This window comes from Bombus bifarius, unplaced genomic scaffold, assembly GCF_011952205.1.
Source record: "Bombus bifarius isolate JDL3187 unplaced genomic scaffold, Bbif_JDL3187 scf7180000007975, whole genome shotgun sequence".
NCBI lineage: Eukaryota > Metazoa > Arthropoda > Insecta > Hymenoptera > Apidae > Bombus > Bombus bifarius.
The window spans coordinates 1,255,369-1,268,917 of NW_022884361.1; the positions used below are offsets into that span (position 1 = coordinate 1,255,369).

General features: G+C 42.2%; 1 protein-coding gene across 4 annotated transcripts in view; it reads left to right on the plus strand.

Moving 5' to 3' along the window:
• Window positions 1-13,549, plus strand: part of LOC117204011 (inactive rhomboid protein 1) — a 301,261-nt gene that overhangs the window by 244,955 nt on the left and 42,757 nt on the right. The gene's annotated exons all lie outside the window — the stretch shown is intronic.

Below are 13,549 nucleotides of genomic sequence, written 5' to 3' on the forward strand. Positions count from 1 at the left end.
CCCACAAACACCACCGTCAGCGGACCACCATACCGCATGGGCGAACCCTTGCTACAACCATCAGAACGGTGGTGTGTCCGACCTGCAACGGGCCTCACGAGATCAGACACTGCAAAGTCTTCAAGGCCAAATCAGCGACCAAACGTTTTCAGATCGTGAAGAAGGCATCGTTATGTATAAATTGCCTAGGCAGAGGACATTCGCTGACACAGTGTACATCGGGTTCGTGTCGTATCTGCGGTCACCTACATCATACTTATCTACACCGCGAACAAACCCAGGTAGACTCACGGTCGTCGAGCGGTCGATCTTCGAGCGGTCGATCGTCGAGCGGGCGATCGGCAAGCGGTTGGTCGCCGAGCAGTCGGTCGTCGGACAGTCGCTCATCGAGCGGTCGGTCGTCGGGCAGTCGCGCACCGAGCGGTCGGTCGTCGGGCAGTCGCGCACCGAGCGGTCGGTCGTCGGGCAGTCGCTCGTCACACAAGCGAGCCCCCACCGGACAATCACCATCTGGATCTTCGAAGTCGCGGTCGTCCCACAAGTCGAGGCGAACATCCGACACTTCACGGAGACGGACATCTTCGTCTCCAAGAGGGACGAAAGAGCATGCCTCGTACGAGTCACACTCAGCCCGGATCCAGAACATCACCCCAACCTTCTCGTCCAAGTCCCAACCGGGGCACAACTGACTGTCTGAGACTACGACAGCAAGGGGGATCGGACTAGCAAACACATCTCCCCATACCCCTCTGCATCATGATCTGTTGGCCACAGCACAGATCAAGGTTTTGAACAAACAGGGACAACCAATCCGAGCCCGAGCCTTACTCGACACTGGGTCGAGCATGAACTTCATGACGGACAAGCTCGCGAATTCCCTCGGTATAAAACAAGGGAGATGTGCGATCCAGATCGGAGCCCTCGACAATTTGAGCACCACGGCAAAACGATACACCACGGCCACAATCACGTCGACGGACGGCAAGTATAAGAAAACTTTGAGATTTCTTATTATCCCCGCCATATCGACCTTCATACCAAGCGAGCCCATCGACCCCTCGAGTCTGGGATTACCCAGAAATATTCAACTAGCCGATCCACAATTCCATTGCCCAGCCCCGATCGATGTCTTACTTAGCACCGGATCAACATTTGCGGCGCTGTGCATCGGGCAGGTCAACCTGACGCAACCAGACGAACCTGAACTACGTCTACAAAAAACACGGTTCGGCTGGGTAATCGGGGGGAGTCCAGCGTCCCAAACCGCGATAAATACGTTCCACGCAACCACAACGGCTCTGCAAGAGGACCTCGCACGGTTTTGGGAGATCGACGAGGGACCGGCCACTACGCATCGTTCGGAATCTGAACGACTATGTGAAGAACATTTCCGAAACCATGTCCGGCGAACCAAGGAAGGCAGATACATCGTTGCCCTACCATTCAACGAAAAGCTTTCCTCACTAGGGTCATCGAAGGCCGCTGCAATGAGCAGGCTCGCCTCTCTTCATCGCCGATTCCAACGCGACAAACAATATGAAACCGCGTACAGTGCTGTGATCCAAGAATATTTAGACTTGGGTCATATGACGAAGATCAACACGGATCACGCCACCGACCACGGATATTATTTACCACATCACGGCGTGATCAAGGAATCGAGCGACACCACCAAGCTCCGAGTTGTGTTCGACGGCTCAGCTTCAAGTACCACGGGAGTGTCTCTAAACGACGCCCTTCATACGGGCCCGAAATTACAGGAAGACCTGAGACACATCCTATTGAGATTCCGGTCATTTCAATATGTCCTTACCGGCGACATCGAAAAAATGTACCGTCAATTCATCCTACGTCCAGAAGATCGTCCTTATCAAAAGATTCTGTGGCGTGCCGACAACGGAGAGATCGAAACCTACCGACTCAACACCGTAACGTTCGGTCTATCCGCAGCCCCGTATCTGGCCATCCGGTGTCTCAAACAGCTGGCAGAAGACGAGGGACCGCGATTTCCGAGAGCAGCGCAGATCCTACGGCGAGACTTCTATGTCGACGATGCGTTGACCGGAGCCGATACGAAGGACGAAGCCTTATCAGTCAGGAATGATCTCACGAACTTACTTAAGCTAGCCGGTCTAAATATCCGCAAATGGGCATCAAACGATCGGGATCTGCTACGAGGGCTACCTGAGGAAGACACCAACCAGAAATTGCATCTCGGTGAGTCATCTACGTTAAAAACACTCGGCGTCTTTTGGAATTCAGCCGACGATGCCATACTATATTCAGTCAAGACGAACAGTGACACCTCCCGAGTCACAAAACGAGCAATCAGCTCCGTCATCGCACAAATCTATGATCCATTAGGATTGCTCTCGCCGGTAATCGTTCGAGCAAAAATGATTATGCAAAAGGTCTGGACATTGAAGGTAGATTGGGACGAATCCCTTCCGACAGACGTACACACCGAATGGATCAAATACCACACCCAATTGCCGTTGTTAAATGCGGCAAGGTTCCCTCGGAAGACCATCATAGAATCCGCAACGAAAATTGAGCTACACGGATTCTGTGACGCTAGCGAAAGGGCATATGGGGCGTGCGTCTACGTGCGGACGACGGACCGAAAGAACAATATTTGGAGTCGACTCCTCACGGCGCGGTCGAAGGTAGCGCCGCTCAAATCGCTCTCCATACCACGTCTCGAATTAAGCGGGGCACTTCTTCTGACATCCTTGATTTCGTCAATACGACAGGCCCTGACGGCCAAGATCTCGAGGATAGTATACTGGACTGACTCCACCATCGTGCTCCATTGGATCAGGTCTTCGCCGCACACCTTGAAGACATTTGTGGCGAATCGAGTCGCTGAGATACAAACCAAGACCAATATCTCCGACTGGCGTCATGTGCCTACCGACGATAATCCAGCGGATCTCATTTCCCGAGGCCAGACGCCCAAGGAATTCCTACGTCCGTCCATTTGGAAAAACGGGCCAAGGTGGCTCCTGCAAGGCGAAAACTATTGGCCGGTCTGGAATCCGACACCGGTAGTCGACCTCCCGGAGCAGAAGAAGACGATCTGTCTGAAGACGACTATTAACGATAACACACTCCTCCATCGTTATTCGTCTTGGCCAAGACTAATAAGAATCGTCGCCCGGTGTCTTAGATGGAGACATAAGCAACACCGATCTGCCCATCTCACCACAGACGAACTGACTGCAGCGCACAACCGACTCATAAAAATCGTCCAATCCAGTCATTTCGCGCCTGAAATTCGGATCCTCCAGAAAAATCGAAGCGAGGACGTTGGAGGGAAACTACAGCCATTAAACCCCTTCCTCGACGAAGATGGGCTACTCCGGGTAGGAGGACGACTAGCCAACTCCGCCATACCCTTCAGCCAAAAACACCCGATCATCCTACCAAAGTCCCCGGTGACAGAGCTAATTATAGAGCAAGAGCACCGGAACAATCATCACACGGGGACACAAGCTACACTATACGCGGTGAGACTGCGCTATTGGCCAATCGACGGCCGTAGCCAGGTATGGCGCACTCTCAGAAGGTGCGTCCGCTGCTGCAGAGCCAACCCTCCACCAGTGGAATACTTGATGGGTGATTTGCCAGAGGCGCGTATTACCGAATCGCGGCCGTTCACGAACGTCGGAATCGACTACTGCGGCCCATTCTACATCAAGGAGAGGAGGGACCGCAACCGACGTAAAATCAAGACGTACGCCGCCATATTCGTCTGTCTGGCGACAAAGGCGGTCCACATAGAGTTAGTCAGCGACCTAACCACCGACGCCTTCTTGGCCGCGCTGCGCCGTTTCATCTCGCGGCGAGGATACTGCGCAACGATCCTCACCGACAACGGCACCAATTTCGTTGGGGCTAACCGGGAGCTGCAAGAACTCCGGACCCTATTGCAGTCCGACGACCACCAGGATAGGGTACAGAATTTTCTCGCCGACCGACAAATACAATGGCGTTTTAACCCTCCGAATTCACCACATTTTGGCGGCCTATGGGAAGCCGCGGTCAAAGCGTTCAAACGCCATCTCACCCGCGTGGTCGGCACGGAGCTCCTGACCTTTGAGCACCTCAACACCCTCGTGATAGAAATTGAGGCCATTCTCAATTCACGCCCACTAACTCCCATCTCATCCGATCCGAAAGATCCTCCTGTCCTCACTCCCGGACATTTCCTGATCGGTGACACACTAACCAGTTTACGGGAGCGTGATTTCAGGACAGTTCCATCAGGCCGGCTATCCAGTTGGCAGCGCATTCACCAGATTAAGCAGCACTTCTGGAGCAGATGGTATCGAGAATACCTAAATGAGCTAACCCGCCGCAACAGATGGGACAAGGGCAAACACAACATTCGTGAAGGCACCGTAGTAATCCTCAGGGAGGATAACGTGCCCTCTATGCAGTGGCCTTTGGGCCGCGTAATCAAGGTCCATCCAGGAGCCGACGGCATCATCCGGACCGCTACCGTGCAGACGGCAACAAGCATCCTGGACCGCGGTGTCAAAAGACTGGTCCCCTTACCCATCCACCCAGATCCAGACGAGGCCGAACGTCCACACGGAACGAAGGAGGTCACCAACGACACACCTGACTCCACAGCCAGAATTTGATCGGTGCCCTCTCAACGGGGGGAGGATGTTACGCCGCCTAAAACATCTGCACGCCAGCCCGCGCGACCGGACAACAACCGACCTGCGTAACGTCACTTCGACCCTCAATAAACCTACGGGCCCACCATAACTTTCACTTTCCTGTATTGTTTCGCCATGTGTCGTCAATCTGTTTATCCTGAAGAATGTCTTAAGCCTAAAAGTATGTTCGACGCACATCTGGTTTTTTAGAGAGGTCCTTGGGTTTATTAGTCGCACTTAAAACACGGAGAAAGCGGGTATGCACCCATGAGGAAAATCTGAATAGCCCCGTAATAAAACAAGCTAGATTTTTCTCACGCACACAGTCATCTATCCACCACGATGGTAGGAGACTCCCTACTCATCCCTTCGAGCAGTAATGCAGGTCATGACCAATCGACACCTCGGTTCGTTACCCTCACTTTTCCTAACGAAATTGGGAACAACGAATCCGCGTTCTTTAGGCACAGGGGCACACCCACACCGAACTTTTCTTCCGTATGAAAAAAGGAGCGACAATCAGTCTGAAAACTAACGCCTAACGCGGCAGTCTACACATAGCGCGAGATTCGCATACTTCCCGCAAATCTTTGTCGGTTCTCGTGCGACAAGTTGTTAGCTATTTTTTTCGGCATCAGTGTAGTCTAAGTGTTGGACATATATAATTTATAACTCTGTGAATCCCAGGGTTATACAAGCTCAATCACCCCTTATTATCTCAACGGAAATCAGGGGATCGATCAATTCGTGGTGTCGATTGTTATAATCGTAACGGGGATTTACGACCCCCGTTGACGTCTCTCCCTGCGATTACGTCTCCCCGCGATTGGTCGAAATTACACCCTTCATAATGGATATAATTTCAATTATTGCGGTATAGCGAATCTTCTTTTAAATCTGACGTTCCAAATTAAGTATGAATATTTCTTATTCATAGATTCATCTATACATTAATAAATCCTCGCTTTTGGCTCGTTTGACAAATATTCGATCACCACTACAATGGCTTTCTTGGTATATGCAAAAACCGGTACAACTTTGCAATGCACACGCCTGATCAAAAGAGTTTGTACGGTTACTATATTTACTGCTTAAATTGAACGAAATTTACCTGCGTAATAAAAATACATTGTTAGGAAGAAATAAGTAAGTAAATATTTAACTTGATACTCTGTACGGTAAAAATATGCTACTAATATAATAAGATATTCTATAAAAAATATTCTGTACGATTTAAAATTCTCACAACATCAAACAATCTGCACCAAAGCAAATAATCTACATCGAATCTATAGTTTTATTAAATATAGAGAATATCCTAAGATCTTTTAGAAAGAAATCTATAATTAATTTTACGTTCAGTATTTGCAATGATTCAAACTAACCGTCATATTGATTGCCTCTAATTAAACCTGAAATTTAGATCAAAATTATACTCGGATTTTAACCTCATCTCAGAAATCGTACATTAATCTCAAAACCAACGTGTAGTATCTTGAAAAATCATCTCTCTGTCTGTCCTCTTAAATAAACCTTGAATTTCCCAGCGAGTGGAAATTTCGAGAGATTAGCATATTCAAATTCTCCAATAATTTGACTCCGGTGCTGCGATGACCTTGTCAGAAATTGTACTCCGTGATTACACATATACACGCCGCTGGCAATCAGAGACGACTAATTATGTATGTTGCACCGAGCCAAAGTTCGTCGTTGTGCCTTTCCACGGTTAAACCGGATGCTTCTCATATATCCCTGTAATCGATCTTCCGTCTTCATGCCTACGTAATTAACACGGATAATTCCGTGTGTCAATAATGCATTGGTCGGTTTACTTATAATGAACGACTAATCGAGGCTAATATTATGTGGGGACGTAATTAGGTGCACAGTACGAAACGGAACGTGTACGTTGCGTACCGATTATCGATATTGATACACGGACGTAGTAGCCGTAGTAGGTCTTGAGGCGGTTTGCAAATATAATTTGACAATATAATAATAATAATGTAATGATAATTTTGACAAATGTTTTCCATCGATCAAACAGTATAGTTATCGTCGATGACTATATCGAAGAATAGAAAAGAGCCCGATTTTTTCAGAAATTTGTTCGATGCTACAATTCATTCGTTGACCTACTCTGTCACTGAGGACAAAAATAAGCGGCCAGATAGTGGAAATAGGTTTCAATAAAATTTCGATAAATATGGCTCGTTTACAGAAACGTAAATAATAATTTCAATTATTTATTAAGTAATCTTTATGTATCATAAGGTATACCGAGTGTACGAAAAGATCGGGACAAAACTTATACACATGTTTATGACGCCAAGCAGGTAAAAGTTCGTATAAACTTATGTTCGAAGATGCTTGATCGAAGAGTTATGTGTTCAAAGATTTTCGGGAAGTTGTTCTTGGTTTCTGAAAATATGATAGAAACAGGAGATCAGCTTTGGGAATATATCCAAAATTCATGGGAAAGTATTCGTGCATTTACTATTATTTTTACAACGTCAAGAATATTCGAAAGGATTAGACAACCATTATTCGATGAATGGAAATCTGCATTCTCGCAGAAGGCAGAAATTTCGAACATTTGTTATAACTGGCGAAACAGTTAATACAAATCTTTGGACGCTTGTAACTCTTCAATGAAACACTTTCGGGCACAAGTTTGTATGAACTACTCTGACTTTGTTACTCCACTTAACTTCCTTAACACGTAGCATAAGTTTTGTCCCGATCTTATCGGCAACTTGTATAATAAATTAAGTGTAAATACGTAATACTAGTAGTAATTCGATTAAATTTCATTCAGACCTACTTCCACTATTTGTCTGTTTATTTTTTTCCCTAACTGTATGTCTTGGACTCTGTCGAGTTGCAAATATACACTGTTGTTGTTAATTCGTGGTACAAGTGCAGTCAGACAGATTGCATGGCTGAAAGTAGAATTAAAATGAAGAATAAGTTGAGAATTACGTTGAAATAACGAGGAATAACGCGAATAACAATTACGTTGGAGGTTTAATTTTTCAGAAGGTCAAACTTGAAAATGTATAAAGTACGTGTACACTGAGCGCTATTTTTTCTACTTTTTCCTATTTTTTCCAAAACGGGGTCTTAAGCGAAAAGTCCTTACTCTAGAATAATCTGGTGTTAATTTTCTACTACTGTGTAGCCGGGATTAGACAAATTAAAACCGGAGGGGGAAATGCAAGGAACACTAAAAATTATAACATTCTCGCAATAAATTCTCAGTATACGAACATCCAACGCCAATATGTATGCAAATTCGAAAGGGAACTCCGTGGCTGCTGTTTTAATATAAAATTCCCCCAGAAAAAAAGCTCGTACCGTGTGGAATAGTACACGCAGAGAGTTTCCACTATCATGGATTCGCTGGATTTTTAAAACTTGAACAATCTATGTAAATATAATTGATACGAGCTGAAATTCCCAAGCTACTGCGAACGACTGTAAAATCTTTTTTCGCGATGATCGTTCTTTTCAACGCGTTTTCGTGGTTCGTCGAACCTTCTATTTCAAACTCTGTGATGTTTCCAAATATTAGGAAGGAACAATATCGCGAAATACTTGTTAAGTCGCTTCGCAAACAATCAATTATTTGATTGTTCTATTCAATGTAAAATTGTAAAATTAGAAAAGAGGAAACCTACACTAACCTGTAACTTGTAAATTCGTTGATATCGTTAGCTGGCAAATTATTACAGAAAAGTGTTCCGATAATTTTATCAAATTTACAAGTGATACGAAGTGAGTTATGAATTTTTATCACACGATCAACTTTTACAATTTTATCGTATACTATAGTTATTAAACACATAATTGACAAGAAGGTAACGACGAGAAAAAAGCGGGAGATGCCTAAGTAAAAAAGAATTGTTAAGGAAATTGGCAATCAGTCTAACTACATCACGCGGAATAAAGTCGGTGTTTCTTTAGTTAAAAGTAATGCTGTATCGGTTTAATCCGCTTGGAAAGCATCGATCGAATGTTTTCGAGGTCGATGCACGACTCTCGAACGAAGAGAACCCGTGAAATATTGCCAAGGCAACGTTCCGTTGCTTTCTCATAAACCACAGCTCTTCTTTCCGATTAATGGACGATTAAATTAAAATCGAAAATTTATCGAAACCCGCACGGGTTACGTTTCGATAGGATAATTTATATTTCGCGTGTACAGAGAAAAGCCATGAAAATCGCGCGATTATTCTCTCTGTTGAAAGAACTGGTACGAGAGAAACAAAAATCCACACGTAGTTTCTCTTTGTTCCCTCGAATATTTTGCATTTTAATGCACGAAAATAGAGAAAGGAAATGATGGTTAGGGAAATGGAAAATATTTTGCTACGTTGGTATGGATCGGTCGCCGAGTGGAAATATTCTCAGTTATCCGATAATAATTTCCCTTGATTTTCCGTGCATTCGGTTTTGTAATTAATTACCACATGTCGTTATTAATTTATCGGCTATTTACTCGGAGTGTTAATGAATTTCGTCTAAAATTGCATCCAGATAAAATCGTAATGGATCGTAGAATGGAGTAATTAACAAAAAGAACTTGCATCAGATTTGTAATATTCATGCTAAATGAAATGTTTCATGAAAATTATCATTAGTCTACAGTTTGATGCATGGAAATATTTGACCAGTTGATTATCGCTTATGTTAATTATATTATGCCATTATAGAAAAATAATATATTCAGAGCTATTCGAATACTTTCGTTAGCACTTGTACGTCATTTTATTTTTATTATCCATTTTTAACTATATAATCTGTATGTATTATTCGCAAAACAATTCTTTTAACACTTTGTAACACTGTCGGTGGATCGAGAAACTGACTGAAATATCATGGATTATCGAAAAACTTCGTGATGACGTGATCTTCCTGAAAAAAATGGACGATGGACATAATTCTAAGTGCAAGGGAATTGTGTAACGCGTTTTTCGACTACAAAGCAGAGAATTTACCGGGAAACTCGATGACTGACCGCCAATTTCCTTCCGCTTTCTGCTCCCTGTTCCCAATTCTCCCACATTCTCGCTGGAAAAAGTCAGCTTCGCATTGCTCACACCTCGTTTCCACGGCCGGATATTAGAGTTTTATTGTCACGGGACACAATTATGTCTCCTCTGTCTATCATTCTCTTTTCTCTTCTTTACGAGCGGAATTCATCTTTGTCAGTCGCTAAAATCACAAATTGTAAGTGACGTTAACTTCAAAGGTTCGATAACTTTTCAGATAAATTCAGCTTCTTTCTTAATAAGAATTATGTTCTAATATAATTTTTTTGACATATTCGTGCCACTATTTTACAAGAAGAAAGAAAAAGAATAATTCCCTTTTTTTTTTTGTAGATTTTGAAAATGGCTCCTTGTAATCAGGAAGCGCAGAATGAGGGAGGAAATTGTTGAAAACGAACTTACACCACTTTCAAAATAAGCGATTCATCTATTAATATATTTACTGTAAAGGCATACTGACTAATTATTCGAACGCCCATCATAGATTTTATGTAACAGCAGGAATAGAATTTTCTCGAAGTTGTTCAAAATTATTGAACTTACTTCAAAATTATTGCACAAGAAGTGCAGGAATATTCGTATAGAAAAATTCAAAACATTAAACCTCCGAGAATTAAAGTCGGCTAAATGAGAGTCCTTTTAATTAACTTAACAGGAACAGAAACATAACGATATGGTTCTCATTAGCGCCTAGTTTATTCAAGAAATTTCATCTCTCTATCTTCATTGCACCGATATAAATATTAAAATTCCACGAATTTATAATATCCTATATATAATTAAAATGAAAACGATTAAAATTAAAATCATCCTTGTGTTTCTTTCTAGATCTTGAAACAAAATTAGTGAAATTCAGATAGAATAAGTGCTCAGGTAGAGAGATGTATCTTTCCTAATTTATTAATAGAACCTTTTGTTCATCGAAACGAGGTGAATATTCAAAGAAAAGTGCACGTACGAAGACGACAGGCCATTTCTCTGGGTCTTCGAGGTAGCAGGTGCTGGCTGGCGTCTCCCTTTTTCTTTTCCCTCGACATGCTTTCCAGCAGTTTATCCTGAGGCTCAACCATTGCACGCGTTCCTCTTCGTGCTGCACGTTAGAGGGTCAATCTTATGCAATCTGTTGCCGTGGTAATTAAACATCATGATTTTTTAATGAAACTGTAGCGAACGCAAGGCCGCGATTTTAAATCTTCCTCTGTGAGTTATCATACTAAAAAAGTTCCGCCGCTGAATCGTACACTTTTTCTAACGCAATTTTCTTCTCTGCTATATTACCTTTCGCTTTTTATCCTGGCTAAATATAAAAGCGCAAGATCTAATTTAGAAGATATCTTATTGTTGGAATTTTATTTATTAATAGGAATTTTAATAATACATTTTAACCAAAACAAAATTTTATCATCTTGAAACTTTATGGCCATAAAATCTTAAAATTTAATAAAAAAAAAAGAAAATACCTCGAGAAAAGGTTTTCCATATTTCCCTCGTGAACTAATGTACCTTCGTGTCCTTTCTTTTTTGTTGTGCCTTTAAAATAGTGTAATTTTGTACTGAATATTTGAACGTGGAAAATACTTGTAACAATTGATACAACTCGCCCATTATTCGAAAATGGTTCGAAACGATTCAAAGGTATTAAATGATTCTCGTGTCTGATAGAGCTCGGTAGTCTAACGTAATTGCGTTGTAAAGCTTTCAGTGTTTGATACCTGGCTTAAGTCGCATGCATAGATTGTGGCGTATGTATAGGCGCGAGAGAGAAGTCGCACAGAAGTCCCTACAAATTGTGAACAAATGTTGGACGTATTAACGAGCGGAATCGAAGGAGCGTAATTTTGCTGGATACATATCTGAAGGAAGTCAAAGTAATTCGATCGCGTAAAACCGATGATTATATCGTAACCTCGAATGTCGTTAAATTTTAGCCCAAGTAAAGTTCCGTTGAATTACAACAAGGGTTTAAAGACACGAACGTGCACGATATGTTTCAACTCAAAATTAAAATGCACGCTATACAGCAAAACCTTTGATCATGACAGATATAACAAAAGGTATGAGAAAGAAATTGTTAGAATTATTCTCTATGGAATATCGTTAGAATTATAGTCCACAAAATATTGTGAAAATTATTCGCTATTATATTTTTCTCTCTGTATATATACATAGTCATATAAAATTCTTCATTATAAAACAAATTCATCGCGCTACCTCTTGTATTGAGATCTTCACAAACTTCAGTACAGCATCTTTCAAAGATATTGATTAAAACCTTCAATGACACCAGACGCAATTCTTCAATCCATATCGAAAAAGATTAATATCATTCAAAAGCAAAAACAAGAATCTGATAGTTCTTCTTTCGATAGGTCATTCGTAATATTACACATTTATGCTTCAAAAAATGTAAAGGAGGAGATAAAAAGAAGAGGAAAATAAAACATGTCTTGTTAACAATTCTCAAAACATCCTCCAGAAGTAAAAAAGAAATCTCACAATCCCTTAGTAAGAACCCACGCTTCTAAAACAAAAAAAGAAAAGGAACAAGATATAAGATTTAGGTTTAAAAAATAAATAAATACCCTCAATAATCCTTAAGAAGAATCGCCTAAAAGATAGTCAGCCTCTCCACGTGACTTGTAATTGATTCCAAGCTACTCTCGAAGTATCCTATCACTTTCTAAACCTACTCAGCACACAGTCCCGGTTATTGGACTGTCGTAGCCGGTGTGGTCGATTGTTGTGGAAGCTGGCCAGCGCCCACGTAACCGGGGAATCCCGTAAAAGAATGCCGGGACACGAAACCGACGAGTCATGAATAGATGAGAAGCAGATAAAATTGAAAAGTTTGCCACGTTTCCATAGGGATCCTGTACACAAGCTTGTGGCCAGGAGTCGCCACTTTCGGCTACTTGTAGCCGGCTGGACAGGGCTTATAGTTTCTCTTCTTCTTTGCCGCTGCGGGATTACGTCGCCGAGTTCATAACCGGTGCACATTCAACCACGGAAACGTTTCACCGTCCTCACCGCGATTTCCGATCTGCACCCGTGGAGAAAGAGGCTCTTTAGCCGCTCTCGCAGCCGCCTCACCCCATCCAATTTTAATCATTTCCACGCGATCCTTCCTGAAAGAAACGAGATACCGCTACCACCGGGAATCTGGCTGCGCTAAAATTCGGTCTTCACCTGTGGGTCGATTTTAAAGCGGCAGTCTTCCAAGGCATCGTGTTTTATGGAAAGAGACTCTGTTTGAATTTGGTTAGCGAAAGCGTTGAATGTGTTAGAATTGAAATTTTATTATGAGGAAGGTATTCAGTGGTATTTCTTGTATTCTCGATGATTTCTTTTTATCGTTTTCTAGCGTTCTTAACAAATTTTTCATGAATTTCTGCTTTACAGGGTGTGACGAATAGATTTGAATGGCCATGATGTACTTTGCTGAACAATTTTAATCTATAGTTGTCATCTACAGTCTCGTTCATTTAATATTGATAAATAATAATGTCCGTAATAATGTAATATAATGATATAAAGATTATCTCGCTCGATGATCTCGTACGATCTTTCTCTAGTGTTCTTAAAAAAATTTTATAAGTTTCTGCTTTATAGTGTGATGAATAAATTTGAATGGTCATGGTGTATTTTCCTGAATTTTATCTATAAATTTTAATCTACAGCAATAATCTACAAACATTTAGTAAAATACATAATATGTTTTCCAGTGTCCTTAGAAAGTTGTTAATGAATTTTATCTGTACGGCGAGATATTGAAAAAAATTCGAATGACCATGTCGTACTTCTTTGAACAATTTTGATCTACAATCG